This window comes from Musca autumnalis, unplaced genomic scaffold (assembly GCF_047663935.1).
Source record: "Musca autumnalis isolate F117 unplaced genomic scaffold, ASM4766393v1 scaffold_5, whole genome shotgun sequence".
NCBI lineage: Eukaryota > Metazoa > Arthropoda > Insecta > Diptera > Muscidae > Musca > Musca autumnalis.
In genome coordinates, this window is record NW_027412088.1 from 15551546 (window position 1) to 15567627 (window position 16082).

General features: G+C 35.2%; 1 protein-coding gene across 2 annotated transcripts in view; it reads right to left on the bottom strand.

Annotated features, from left to right (window-relative positions):
• Nucleotides 1-16082, bottom strand: part of LOC141406439 (uncharacterized) — a 365311-nt gene that overhangs the window by 193547 nt on the left and 155682 nt on the right. The window lies entirely within an intron of this gene.

Below are 16082 nucleotides of genomic sequence, written 5' to 3' on the forward strand. Positions count from 1 at the left end.
TCACATCATCGTAATCAGGAGCACAAGGTCTGCCTTCGGTGAAAATTACAAAACTATCTTAGTTTCGGCAAAATCGGAAACTCAACCGGTAGAGGTTTTTAGAACTTTTGGACAAATTATATCAGGAAGTGACATGCCACAATCAGGAGCAAAAGGACAACCTTTTGGTGAAAATTTCAATCATCATCCCTTGAACTGCAAAACTTTTTGTAAACATTTGTAAGGAAGCTACCCTAAGGATTGGATAGTCATCGCTCATCTTTGAACTTGATTTGAGTTTGGAGGAAATCTGTCTTACTAGAGAGACCTCAAAATCGCATCCAACATGTCTCAAACGGATTTGTTATTAACATTATTTCAACGAGGCAGATTCCTGATCATAATAAAACGGGATTACGATGCATTTCTAAAACAAAGCGCCTATAACTATGCACAAAATTCTACCAAATAATATTAAAATTGAAGTATAGGTGGTGTTCAATGTTAAGTATTTGCCTCAATAGGTCTTCCAATGCCTATAAATGATCTCAAAGTCTCACCTGTTGCTTACAGAAACGTCAAGAGGTCTTCTATTGGCTATAAAAGACCTAACGAAGTATTCTGTTGCCAATAGACAACCACAGAGACCTCTTATCGGTTATAGAAGACCGCAAGAGGTCTTCTGTTGCCAATAAGTAACCTTAATCATCATCCATTGAACTGCAAAACTTTTTGTAAAGATGTGTAGGGAAGCTACCCTAAGGATTGGATCGTCATCTCTCATCTTTGAACTTGATCTTAGTTTGGAGGAAATCTGTCTTACCAGACAGACCTCAAAATTGCATCCAACTTGTCTCAAACGGATTCGTTATTAACATTATTTTAACAAGGCTGATTCCTGATCATAATAAAATGGGATTACGATGCATTTCTAAAACAAAGCGCCTAAAACTATGCAAAAAAATTCTACCAAATACGATTATTAAAATTGAAGTATAGGTGGCGTTCAATGTTAAGAATCGGCCTCAATAGGTCTTCCAATGACTGATCTCAAACTTTTACCTGTTGCTCACAGAAGGCCGTAAAAGGTATTCTGTCCAGAAAACAACAGACCTCTGTTGGCTGCAGAAGACCTAAATAGGTCATATTTTGCCTACAGAAGACATCAATAGATTTTCTGTTTCCAGGAGCATTTTATCGGCTACAGAAATCCTAAAGAGGCCTTCTGTTTTCAATAGACAACCTGAAGAGGTCTTCTATTGGCTATAAAAAACCTAACAAAGTATTTATTCTGTTGCCAATATATAACCGCAGAGGCCTCTTATCGGTTATAGAAGACCGCAAGAGGTCTTCTGTTGCCAATAAGTAACCTTAAGAGGTATTATATTGATCATAGAAGACCCCCAGAGGCCTTTTACCGGCTAAAGAAGACCTAAGGAGGTCCTTTGTTGCTAATAGACAACCCCAAGAGACATTTTATTGGCTATAGAAGACCGAAAGAGGTCCTCTGTTGCCAATATACAACCTCAAGAGATCTTCGATTGACCATAAAATACCCAAGAGACCTTTAATCGGTTTAGAAGACCTTAATAGGTCGTTGTTGCCAATAGATAACCTCAAAATGTCTTCTATCAGTTATAGAAGACCCAAGAGTACTTTTATGGGCTACAGAAGACCTATAGAGATCTCCTATTGCCAATAGACAACCTCAAGAGATCTTTGGTCGTTTTTAAAACCCCCAGAGGCCTTTTATCGGCTAGAGAACACCTAAAGAGATCTTCTGTTGCAAATAGTTAGCCTCAAGAGGCCCAAGAGGCCTTTAGTCGGCTATAGAAGACCTAAATAGGTCTTCTGTTGCCAATAGTTAATTAATTATAGAAGACCCAAGAGGCCTTTAGTCGGCTATAGAAGACCTATAGAGATCTTCTGTTTCCAATAGACAACCTCAAGAGATCTTTGGTCGTTTTTAAAACCCCCAGAGGCCTTTTATGGGCTAGAGAACACCTCAAGAGTTCTTCTATTGACCATATAGAGATCTTCTGTTGCCAATAGACAACCTCAAGAGGCCCAAGAGGCCTTTAGTCGGCTATAGAAGAAAAAATAGAGATCTTCTGTTGCCAATAGACAACCTCAAGAGATCTTTGGTCGTTTTTAAAACCCCCAGAGGCCTTTTATCGGCTAGAGAACACCTCAAGAGTTCTTCTATTGACCATATAGAGATCTTCTGTTGCCAACAGACAACCTCAAGAGGCCCACGAGGCCTTTAGTCGGCTATAGAAGACCTATAGAGATCTTCTGTTGCCAATAGACAACCTCAAGAGATCTTTGGTCGTTTTTAAAACCCCCAGAGGCCTTTAGTCGGCTATAGAAGACCTAAATAGGTCTTCTGTTAATTATAGAAGACCCAAGAGGCCTTTAGTCGGCTATAGAAGACCTATAGAGATCTTCTGTTTCCAATAGACAACCTCAAGAGATCTTTGGTCGTTTTTAAAACCCCCAGAGGCCTATTATCGGCTAGAGAACACCTCAAGAGTTCTTCTATTGACCATATAGAGATCTTCTGTTGCCAATTGACAACCTCAAGAGGCCCAAAAGGCCTTTAGTCGGCTATAGAAGACCTATAGAGATCTTCTGTTGCCAATAGACAACCTCAAGAGATCTTTGGTCGTTTTTAAAACCCCCAGAGGCCTTTTATCGGCTAGAGAACACCTCAAGAGTTCTTCTATTGACCATATAGAGATCTTCTATTGCCAATAGACAACCTCAAGAGGCCCAAGAGGCCTTTAGTCGGCTATAGAAGACCTATAGAGATCTTCTGTTGCCAATAGACAACCTCAAGAGATCTTTGGTCGTTTTTAAAACCCCCAGAGGCCTTTTATCGGCTAGAGAACACCTCAAGAGTTCTTCTATTGACCATATAGAGATCTTCTGTTGCCAATAGACAACCTCAAGAGACCCAAGAGGCCTTTAGTCGGCTATAGAAGAAAAAATAGAGATCTTCTGTTGCCAATAGACAACCTCAAGAGATCTTTGGTCGTTTTTAAAACCCCCAGAGGCCTTTTATCGGCTAGAGAACACCTCAAGAGTTCTTCTATTGACCATATAGAGATCTTCTGTTGCCAACAGACAACCTCAAGAGGCCCACGAGGCCTTTAGTCGGCTATAGAAGACCTATAGAGATCTTCTGTTGCCAATAGACAACCTCAAGAGATCTTTGGTCGTTTTTAAAACCCCCAGAGGCCTTTAGTCGGCTATAGAAGACCTAAATAGGTCTTCTGTTAATTATAGAAGACCCAAGAGGCCTTTAGTCGGCTATAGAAGACCTATAGAGATCTTCTGTTTCCAATAGACAACCTCAAGAGATCTTTGGTCGTTTTTAAAACCCCCAGAGGCCTATTATCGGCTAGAGAACACCTCAAGAGTTCTTCTATTGACCATATAGAGATCTTCTGTTGCCAATTGACAACCTCAAGAGGCCCAAAAGGCCTTTAGTCGGCTATAGAAGACCTATAGAGATCTTCTGTTGCCAATAGACAACCTCAAGAGATCTTTGGTCGTTTTTAAAACCCCCAGAGGCCTTTTATCGGCTAGAGAACACCTCAAGAGTTCTTCTATTGACCATATAGAGATCTTCTATTGCCAATAGACAACCTCAAGAGGCCCAAGAGGCCTTTAGTCGGCTATAGAAGACCTATAGAGATCTTCTGTTGCCAATAGACAACCTCAAGAGATCTTTGGTCGTTTTTAAAACCCCCAGAGGCCTTTTATCGGCTAGAGAACACCTCAAGAGTTCTTCTATTGACCATATAGAGATCTTCTGTTGCCAATAGACAACCTCAAGAGATCTTTGGTCGTTTTTAGAAACCTCAGAGGCCTTTTATCAGCTATAGATTACATAAAGAGGTCTTCTGTTGCCAAAAGATAACCTCCAAATTCCTTCTATTGACCATAAGAGACCCAAGAGGCCTTTAGTCGGCTATAGAAGACCTAAATATGTCTTCTGTTGCCAATAGTTAACCTCAAGAGTTCTTCTATTGACCATAAGAGGCCTTTAGTCGGCTATAGAATGTCAAAAGACAACCATGAAGCCTTTTATCGGCTTAGAAGACCTACATAGATCTTCTGTTGCCAATAGACAACCATGAAGCCTATTATCGGCTATAGAAGACCTAAATAGGTCTTATGTTACCAATAGTTAACTAATTATAGAAGACCCAATAGGCCTTAAGTCGGCTATAGAAGACCTATTGAGATCTTCTGTTGCCAATAGACAACCTAAAGAGATCTTTGGTCGTTTTTGAAACACCCAGAGGCCTTTTATCGGCTATAGAACACCTAAATAGGTCTTCTGTTGCCAATATACAATTTCAAGAGGTCTGTTATCGGCTGTAGAATACCAAAAGACCCCCAAGAGGTCTATTATCGGTTATAGAAGATCTATAGAGATCTTCTGTTGCCAATTGACAACCTCAAGAAATCTTTGGTCGGTTTTGAAATCCCAAGAGGCCTCTTATCGGCTAGAGAGGTCTTCTGTTGCCAAGCGTTTTACCTGCTATAGAAGACCTAAAGAGGTCTTTTGTTGCTAATATAGTAAACCCAAAGAGACCTTCTGTTGCCGATAGACAACCTCAAGAGCCATTCTAGTACTCCAAGAGGCTTTTTATCGGCTTCTTCTATAGTTTTCTATGTGTCTTCTGTTACTCATAGACAACTGTAAGAGGTCTTCAATTGGCTACATAAGAACCCTATAGGCCTCTTATAACTCATACTAAAAGACAACCAAGTGGCCTTTCGTCTTCTGTTGCCAATAGACAACGTCAAGAGATCTTTCGTCGACTATAAAATCACAAGAGACCTCTTATCGACTATAGAACACCTAAAGAGGTCCTCTGTTGCCAATGGACAACCTCAAAAGTTTTTCTATTGATCATAGATGACCCCAAGAGGCTATAGCAGACCTAATGAGGCCTTCTGTTGCCAATAGACAACCTCAGAAGGTCTTCTATGTATTATAGAAGCCCGCAAGATGCCTTTTATAAGCTATATAAGACCTAAAGAGGTGTTCTGTTGACAATAGATAACCTTAGATGTTTTTTATTGGCTATGAATAAACTAAGAGGTCTTCTATAAGCTATAGAAGGCTTAAAGAGATCTTCTGTTTCCAATAGACAATCTCACGAGGACTTTTATTGGCTATAGAAGAGCCCAAGAGACCTTTTATCGGATATATAAACAACCTGAAGAGGTTTTCTATTGTCTATTGGCTATAGAAACCCCCCAAAAGGCCTCTTACCAGCTAGAGAGGTCTTCTTCATCTTCAACAGGTCTTCTATTTGCCATAGAAAACCCCAAGATGCCTTTATTGACTATAGAAGACTTAAAGAGGTCTTATGTCTTCAAAAGGCCTTCTATTGGTTATAGAAAGCAGCAATACGACTTTTATCGGCTATAAAAGACCGAAAAAGATATTTTGTTGGCAATGGATAACCTCAGAGGTCTTCTATTGGCTATAGAAGACCCAAGAGGCCTCATATCGGCTATAGAAGGTCTTCCGTTGCCAATGGACAGCTTCTTTCCACTCAAGAAAACCTCAAGAGGCCTTTTATCGGCTATAAAAGACCTAAACAATAAATGTATTTTTTTTTTGCAGCAGGTTGTCCTCGAGGCCTATATTGGGATGATACAATACTTCGTTGTGGGAAAGTCCATATTTCCTGGATAAGCACTTTGGTGACTCAACTACAGGACCTAATAATTTTACACTTATATGCAAGTCCTAAAGTCCTAAAGACCTTCTAGCTATAGAACGATGCCACAATCATTTCGCAGAAGAACATGAACATTTATTTTGTTTTAATAATTATTAAAATTTGTCATGGTCTTTAATATTTTTCTATATACATATTTCCTAAATATTTTTCCCTTTTTTCCTGTGTTACTAAAATTTATTTCCAACTTTTAGACGACCAACGCCACAATTGTGTTTTATCTTTATCTTAGATGTTGTCGATGTTAGTCGGCGACGGCAGCAGCACCCAGCCGGCAGCACTTGAGTGTATATTTTTCTGTTGAGAGTAGCGCCGTAGCTACTGTTTGCTGTTGTTATTATCGCCTTACTGATTTCTCTTACATTTATGAGATTGTGGGCATTCCTCACAAACGAAGTGAAGTAAAAAAATAAAAATTATAAAAACGCAATGCAAACAATCGACAATCAAGAGAAACTTCTCTTAAAAACGATAACAATGGGGAGAAATAAAAAATTTAACTTTTTCATTGAATTGAAAATTGTTTACAACCAACACCATTGCAGAAAAAAGTTAAACAATAAAAGTTTAAACTAAAGCGCGTGAAATACAAATTAACAAAAGGGGAAAAAAGCTTTTACTTTTTCTATGATCGCATTTGACATAAAGACTTGCCAGACTTTTGTGTTCAAATACACAGGGAGAAATGTTGCAAAACAAATAATGACGATTAGTAGTTTGGGGCTATGTGTAATTTATGGATTTTTATTAAAGCTGAAATAGAAATTTGTTCGAAACTTATATAAACAAAGGAGTAATTATATCACGGGAATTGAAAATTAATACGTCATTAATTAAATAATTATGCCAAACAAGTCACTTTTATTTTTAAACTAAATGTAGCCTAAAAGTATGCTATGACATTCGGTGAAAATTGCAAAACTATCCAAGAACAGACAATTAACTGAACATAAACAAATTGTAAGACCCCAAAAGGCATTTTAATAGCAATAGAAGATCAAAAGAAATCTGAAGAGGTCTTCCATTAGTTATAAAAGACACCAAGAGGCCTCTTATCGGCTATAGAAGACATATAAAAGTCTCATTTTGCCAATAGACAACCTCCATTGGCAATCGAAGACACTAAGGGACCTCTTATCGGCTAAAGAAGACCTAAAGCGGCCTTCTGTTGCCAATAGACAACCAGAGAGCTTTCTATAGAACGAAGCCTGAAGGTGTTCTACAGTTAGAAGACCTCTTATAGGTCTTTTAAAGAAAAATACATTTCGCCTAAAGGGGCTTCATATCGGCTATAGAAGACCTCCCGATGTCTTCTGTTGCTAATAGACATCCTCAAGATGTCTTCAATTACTTATAGAAGACACTAAGAGGCCTCTTAGGTGCTAAAAAAATACCTAACAAGGTCTTCATTTGCCAGTAGACAACCTGAAGAGGTCTTCCATTGGTTATAAAAGACACCAAGAGGCCTTTTATCGGCTATGGAAAACTTAAAGACGTATTATGTTGTCAATAGACAACAACACGAGCTGTTTCATTGTTCCTCAAGATGTCTTCAATTACCTATAGAAGACTCCAAGAGGCCTTTTATGTGCTAAAAAATACCTAACAAGGTCTTCATTTGCCACCAGACAACCTGAAGAGGTCTCCAATGTTTATAGAAGACACCAAGAGGCCTCTTATCGGCTATGGAAAACCTAAAGAGCCTCCTGTTGCAATAGACAACAACAAGAGCTGTTCCATTGGCTGTAGAAGACACCAATGGCCATTTTATTGACTAAAGAGGTCTTATGTTGCCAATAGACAACCTCAAGGAGATCAGGTTAAGATTTTAACCTAACGGAATTATAAGCGCAGCGATAATTTCTAGCGATTTTAATTACCTTAGTGACTATATGGTGGTATATAGATAAAAGGTGCTAATAAAGGTCTTCTAGAGACAGAAGACCTCCTAAAGGTCGTTTATATAGAAGAATTTCATAAAGTCTACGCCAGAAAAATACTCGATAAAGATCTTCTAAAAAGGGAAGACTTAATAAAAGTTATTTTTAGAATAAAGACCTCCTATAGCCCTTCTTTAAAATAATACAACCAAAAGACCTACTACAGATGGAAGATCTCCAAAAGGTCTTATGTATGAAAAATACCTCCTAAAGGTATCCCATAGTTCTTCTATAGAAGGAAGACCTGCAAAAGGTCTTCTATAGATTGAAGACATTTACAGATAGTTTACAGATAGAAGATTTCCCAAAAGTCCACGTAGATTAAGTGCCTCTTAAATGTCTTCTCCTAAAGGCCTACTATAGGAAGAAGCCCTTTTTAAAGTCGACTATATATTAAGGACCTCCTAAAAGTTTTCTATAGAAAAAATACGTTATAGAAGCTTTCTATAGGTAGAAAAGATCATAAAGGAATTGGATAGGCAGAAGACCCTCTATGGTATTTTATAGATAGAATATCTCATAAAAGTTTTCTGTAGATTGAAAACCTCCTAAAAATCCACTGCATATGGAGAACCTTCAAAAGGTATACTATAGAAAGAAGATATCCTAAAGGTCTTCTTATAAAGAAGAGCTCCTAAAGATATTCTATAGGAAGAGGAGGGCCTCCTAGAAGTATTCCATAGACAGAAGGCCTTCAAAAGTCTTCTATAGAAAGAAGAAGAAAGAAGTCCTAGAATTTGATGTAGATTGATCACCGTTCACCTTTCATAATGTCTTCTATAAGCAGAAGACACCTAAAGGACTTTTAGAAGACCATCTAAAGGTCTTGTGGGAAATCGCTTAAAGGTCTTTTACAGAAGAAGAACTTCAAAACATCGGCTATAGAAAGAAGACGCCCTAAAATATTCTATAAGAACGATACCTCGTAATGTTAATCTATAGATAGACTTCCTAAAAGCTTTCTATAGAACGAAGACCTCCTAAAGGTATTTTAAAGAAAAAATACATAGCTCCTACAGATAATCTAGAATAGAAGTGTACCGAAAGGTCCTCTATTGATAAAAAAATAAAATACCTCCCAAATGGCTTATTAGAATGTAGACTTCATAAAGGTCTACTATAGATATCTTAACAGTCTACATCTATAAAAAGACGAGCTCCTAAAGGTCTTCTTGGAAAGAATATACCCTAGAGTCCTTCTTAGAAAAAAAAACTTCTCCATAGATATAAGGCCTAAAGGCCTTCTAAAGAAAGAAGACATATGTATATAGAGTACCTCCTTAGGGTCGATCTACTATAGATGGAAGACTTGATGAAGGGTTCTTAAAGGCACTAAAAATGTTAATACTTTAGGCACTAAAAATGTTAATACTTTATAATTTTAATATTTAAATATTTAATATTTCAATATAAAATATTTCAAGGAGTGCAAGCTTTTTATTTTAACCATAACCTTTCAATATTTTAATGTTTCAATATTTTAATATTAAAATATTTTAAGATTTTAATATTTTAATATTTTAATATTTTAATATTTTAATATTTTAATATTTTAATATTTTAATATTTTAATATTTTAATATTTTAATATTTTAATATTTTAATATTTTAATATTTTAATATTTTAATATTTTAATATTTAAATATTTTAATATTTTAATATTTTAATATTTTAATATTTTAATATTTTAATATTTTAATATTTTAATATTTTAATATTTTAATATTTTAATATTTTAATATTTTAATATTTTAATATTTTAATATTTTAATATTTTAATATATTAATATTTTAATATTTTAATATTTTAATATTTTAATATTTTAATATTTTAATATTTTAATATTTTAATATTTTAATATTTTAATATTTTAATATTTTAATATTTTAATATTTTAATATTTTAATATTTTAATATTTTAATATTTTAATATTTTAATATTTTAATATTTTAATATTTTAATATTTTAATATTTTAATATTTTAATATTTTAATATTTTAATATTTTAATATTTTAATATTTTAATATTTTAATATTTTAATATTTTAATATTTTAATATTTTAATATTTTAATATTTTAATATATTAATATTTTAATATTTTAATATTTTAATATTTTAATATTTTAATATATTAATATTTTAATATTTTAATATTTTAATATTTTAATATTTTAATATTTTAATATTTTAATATTTTAATATTTTAATATTTTAATATTTTAATATTTTAATATTTTAATATTTTAATATTTTAATATTTTAATATTTTAATATTTTAATATTTTAATATTTTAATATTTTAATATTTTAATATATTAATATTTTAATATATTAATATTTTAATATTTTAATATTTTAATATTTTAATATTTTAATATTTTAATATTTTAATATTTTAATATTTTAATATTTTAATATTTTAATATTTTAATATTTTAATATTTTAATATTTTAATATTTTAATATTTTAATATTTTAATATTTTAATATTTTAATATTTTAATATTTTAATATTTTAATATTTTAATATTTTAATATTTTAATATTTTAATATTTTAATATTTTAATATTTTAATATTTTAATATTTTAATATTTTAATATTTTAATATTTTAATATTTTAATATTTTAATATTTTAATATTTTAATATTTTAATATTTTAATATTTTAATATTTTAATATTTTAATATTTTAATATTTTAATATTTTAATATTTTAATATTTTAATATTTTAATATTTTAATATTTTAATATTTTAATATTTTAATATTTTAATATTTTAATATTTTAATATTTTAATATTTTAATATTTTAATATTTTAATATATTAATATATTAATATTTTAATATTTAAATATTTCAAAATTTTAATATCACTGTGCAACACGAAAATTATTAACCATATTCTGACACCGCAGTGTGATAGAACAACGAAGATGGGAAGACACGTATCTTGCAGTTTTTCCTTATCTCATCAACTTTCGCCGTTATAGGCCTCCAAAGTTTTGAGGCTTTGATGTAAAAAGGGTCATTTAGTCAGGACTATATCTTCCAAACCGTTAGGAAATTTGAATTTATCTCAGAGGCAAAGTTGTAGCTCTTGTCTTAAAGAACAAAAATTGTGAACACATATAACCCATCAAACTTCATCTGCAAGGTCAAAATCGCCATGGTCAAATTCCTTTTAAAAAATTTTCTCAAGTTTTGTTATATAGCTTTCAAACCGATCAAATTTTAAGCAATCAACCAACTACAAAAATGTACCTCAGATCTCAAGCAACATCCTTTTAGAATATTCGGACTCTGTCGAAACGGATCTTAATGGTCAAAAAAGCAAAACAATTTCGATTTTTATCCTCTTTTCTAAGATTCTGCTCTATAGATATTAAACCGTTCAAAATTCAAGAAGAGAATCAACCACAATAGACAAAAACTGTTCTTAAAGGTCTTCTATAAATGCAGGACATCTTAAAGGTATTCTATAGATACCAGACCTCCAAAAGTCCTTCTATGGAGATTTACTACAGGCATTCTATAGATAGAAACATCGTAAATGTGTAGGTAGAAGACTTTCATAGATAGATGACCTCCCATAGATAGAATATATCCTTAAGGCTTTCTGCAGAAGGAAGAAGTCCCTAAGGTTTTCTTTAGATAGAAAATGTAGTTACATATAGAAGACCTGCTAATTATGTTCCATTGACAGAATACTACCAAATAGGGTTCTATAGATTGAAGATCTCATGGCAAAGATTTCTTGCTGCATTACAAAAGTACATCGATCATTCAACTCAACGCCAATGCGGAATAACTATAATTCTCTTTAATAGACAACAAATAAATCCATGAAATACTTCATAGCAAATCCGAGACCAAAAGGTCACCTCATGTTGGTATTTCTCTAAGAGATGGGTACGTGTTAATATAACAAATAATTACTGACAGGCCTTTGTTCAAAATGAACCCCGCAAAAACCGGCAATGCTTATCTCATCAATCTAATGCCAATACGTATCTATTCAAAGGCAAAACTTTTAACATACACAAAAAGGTCATGGCTCGTGTTGTCCTTTTGTTATGGAACCGAACATTCAAAGAAATCAATCATGCCCTTTATCAGGTCTACATACTTTGCATATTTTGTCTATCTCCCTTCCAAAAGAAGAAAAAGCATTCAATCATTTTTCAAACAAAAGAAAGAAAAAAGGAACAAAAAATAGATACAAATTATGTGACGCAATACCGGTCCTAAAGCATGGCAAAAAAATAAGAATAGTTTCCCCCGAAGCTAGCCACTCTGTCCGAAGTAAATCATGACTTTCAAAGAATGTTTTTTAAATGCGGAATTAAAGCCACTTCAAACCGAAAAACACCACAACTTGTTACCACCGGTCAGTCAGTCACAGAAAAGCAGTCACGGAGTCTTTAAAGATGCTGCTTTGATGCATAACTCTGATTAATTATTTTTTTTATACAGAAAAAAATCTGCTAAAAAATCCACCAAGTGAGCGGTAGTTTTCAACTTTAAGCTCTTGTTAACTTGTTTAGTTGAATTTGCTGCAGTAATTGTGATAAAAGTTAATGTGGTGTAATTTGTTAGCCAAGCAAGCAGATAATTTGCTTTTAATTAAATAAGGAGAAGAGGAAGCAGGGAGAGAAAAAAGGTCAGAAATTAAATAATTTTAAAAATCCCTGCCAATTAAGCAAATAGCTAACTTTTCTGGGCCTTTTTTTAACATAAATTAGAATTTAAAATTAAATTAAATTTTCTCCACCAAAAATTTAGCAGAAAATTCCCAGCAATTTCTGCTAATCCCCAAAATTAGAAAACTGAGTAGAAAGGGAAATCACTTCCGCCCAACCAAATCCTAAATCGATGGCCACTGTTTTTTAATTAAATAACACCAAATTTGTGATTAAATTTTATTATACCTCCGGTTTTCCTTGTTTTCGACTTCTCTCCCAACTTCCTTTTCTATTTGCCCAGCATGGCATTTCATTTTAATGTCTAGGAATTTGTATCTTACCCCCACCACTCCAGAATGGAACAACAACAATGAACAATGTTGGAACCACATCACAAAGATTTCCCCGCCCCCTTCTTCCTCCTTTTATTAACTGACCGAGCCCTTGGTTGAGGTTTTTATGAGTTCTGAGTAAAAGTTAATGAAATCTTTTTTGGTTGCCATCTATAATGGCTGTGATGATGCGCCACAACGACATCGACGACAATTGCCAACAATCAACCGAGAACAACAACAACAAAATGTTGTACCTATCTGCATTTGAGAAATTGAATTTTGGAGTGAGTGAAGACGAAGTTTGAGCAACTCAATATTTACGGGGTGATTGTCAGCATTTATGCTCCAGTGGCGGAAAGTGAAAATGAAGGCCTTAGAAGGGAGAAAAGGAAATAGTTTGAATACATGGTGAGGAGTTTTTTTCTCAGAGTAGGATAAACGTTTGTGAAAGAAATTTTTCCAGAACTTTCTGGAAAAAGTATAAATTGGTCACATGGATCCCAAGCACTCTCTTTTAAGACTATCTAATTTAAGTCTATTAACATAAGAGCAATTTTGTGATAAATCCTCGTAAATATCTAATATATGAGATATGTATATGCAATGCAAAAGACAATTTAATTTCCCTGGACTTGCTAAATCCAGCACAATGTAAACATACTATAAGTTAAAGAACTAGTATCAAAATAAATCATACAGCGCCATCTACATTTCAATTACAAAATAAATATGGAATTATTTTGGTCTGTTCCAGAACTGCAAGAATCTACTAATTTTTACTATTTTTTCCGATAACATAAAGGAAAAAGTGTTATCGTAGTAAAAAATAGTAGCTTCTTGCAGGTTCTGGAACAGAGCATTTGTCTAAATTGATGAGTGTACTTTTAGTAGGAATAGTATTTAATATTTTAATATCCTTTAATATTTTATTATTTTAATATTTTAATATTTAAATATTTTAATATTTCCTAGGGCTTCATGCTCAGAGCTACTATGGTGGGTCAGTCAGTGGCGGATAACTGAATGGCCTACATTTTATGTAGGTTAGCTGCGAATTAAATAAGCAGTCCCAGACCATTGAGCGGTGAAAGCCGAGGATATGTCACAAAAAGACATCAACGTCTGATAAAGCTTCTCACGACATGGCGAATGGAAGCCGCCATCTACTTAAGGCTTCACCCACAGGGGGTGCTCTAATGAGAGAGCAATCAGAAGAGTGATGCCTCCGTGGTCCCCCCAATCAACAAACCCCACGATGATGACACCGCAACGAACATGGACAACGATCCAGATACATTACGACTTCATTGCCTCGGGCTGGCAGACGCTGCATTCTGTTACCTCAGTAGGTGGGAGTGATATCTCACCGAAATGGCTTCCAGGTTAATGTCGTGCTTGTCTTCCGTCCCAATAAAACCCTGGCTAGGACTTAGAGAACGCTCCTTATTTCGTCGTCATTCAGTTGACCTTGCAGGTTCAGTTGATGTAATCCTGATTTATACCGACCTGGCTCTGAACACAAGAGCCCATAAGACCTTGTGTCAACCCTTGCGAGGACCTCACTGCTTGCAAAGGTACCCTCGGGGTCATACAAGGTAACTGCATTACGTGTAAGGACAACGGCTCTAAGTTGGGACCCAAACAAACTGATGCCAACTATAGCAACCCCTACAACCTCATCTATCTGGTTCCAACAAGAATAGAAATCTCCCTGCTATAGCCTTCAATAACATTACATATTCCGATGCCAAAAAGTGTGCAACACAGTTCTGCCGCCAATTCATTGAGCATCCATCTTCGCAGAGCAGGTCCAGGCGAGCCGTTTTCCGGAGATGCAAGTCACTAAAGCGTGATTCGCAGCCCATCTCCTTCACATCCAGTGAAGTCGAGAGAATTATCTCCAAATCCAAACCATCTAAAGCCCTTGGGCCAGACGGCATATCCATGGTAATGTTAAAGAAGTTGGGAGCAGTAGGTTTGAGCTACTTGACAAAGGTCCTGGAACTATCAATTTCCCAATTGGTAATTCCTGACGTTTGGAAAGTGGCTCGTATAATTCCTATTCTAAAGCCAGACAAATCCGCTACAAATGGGGAATCCTACCGCCCGATCTCCATGCTTTCACCAGTAGCAAAGGTTTTAGAGTCCCTATTGCTCCCATCCCTGAAACAGCATTTCCACCTTGCCTCCCACCAACATGGTTTCAGGGAAGCTCATAGCACAACCACGGCTTTGCAAGAGATAACCACAAAGATTGCGAACGGCCTAAATCAGCTACGACCACCCAAACGGACCATTCTGGCAGCGCTTGACCTGTCCAAGGCGTTTGACACGGTCGACCATTCCATGCTGATTTCTGACGTCATGAATTCCACCCTTCCCAATGACGCCAAGCGTTGGATTGCCAATTACCTTAATGGTAGGCAAGCCTTCGTTGAATTCCGAGGCCAAAAATCCAAATTCCGCAAGATTAAAATGGGAGTACCCCAAGGTGGAGTGCTATCCCCCATTTTATTCAACATCTATCTTGCTAATCTCCCTCCTCCGCCAGCAGATATTTCGGTGGTGTCGTATGCTGATGACTGCACCATAATTTCATCTGGTGTTGACATCGACGACGTAAGCGCTAGAATTTCCAACTACCTAGCCACCATCACAAATTTCTTCCGGGAGCGCAATCTTCAGCTATCCCCTACAAAGTCCTCAGTGTCCTTATTCACTTCCTGGACGAAGGAAGTTAACAACCAGCTTGATGTATTTGTCGAAGGCAGACGTATCCCCACTGTTCATAGTCCAAAGATCCTTGGGGTAGTTTTCGACAATCTTCTCCACTTCTCTTCGCACGCCACCTACATCAACCAGAAAGTGAAATCCAGGAACAAAGTCCTTAAAGCTTTAGCTGGCACCTCCTGGGGCAGAGATAAGGAGACATTGATAACGACCTATAAGGCCATCGGTCGGTCTGTCTTCAATTATGCTGCCCCGGTTTGGACTTCCTTCCTGAGTGACACCCAATGGAGAATCCTGCAGACGACGCAAAATAATGCTCTCCGAATTGCTACGGGTTGCGTCCAGATGTCACAGGTGGATCATCTTCATGAGGAGACCAGGATGCTGTCAGTCAGGCAACATAATGTGTTGCTGACTAGACAGTTCCTGCTGGCTAGCCATCAGCCGAGTCACCCCAACCATCACGTAGTGATGGAAGATCCACCACCTAGACGCATCCGTAAGGACTTCAGGTGTTACCGTGATGACATCCAAGACGTCATTCCATCGGACGTCAACCGATTGTCTTACACGGACTCCCTGAGCCTTGTGCACCAACGGGCGGTCTCCGAAGCCATAAGTGTGTACAAAAACAATAAAG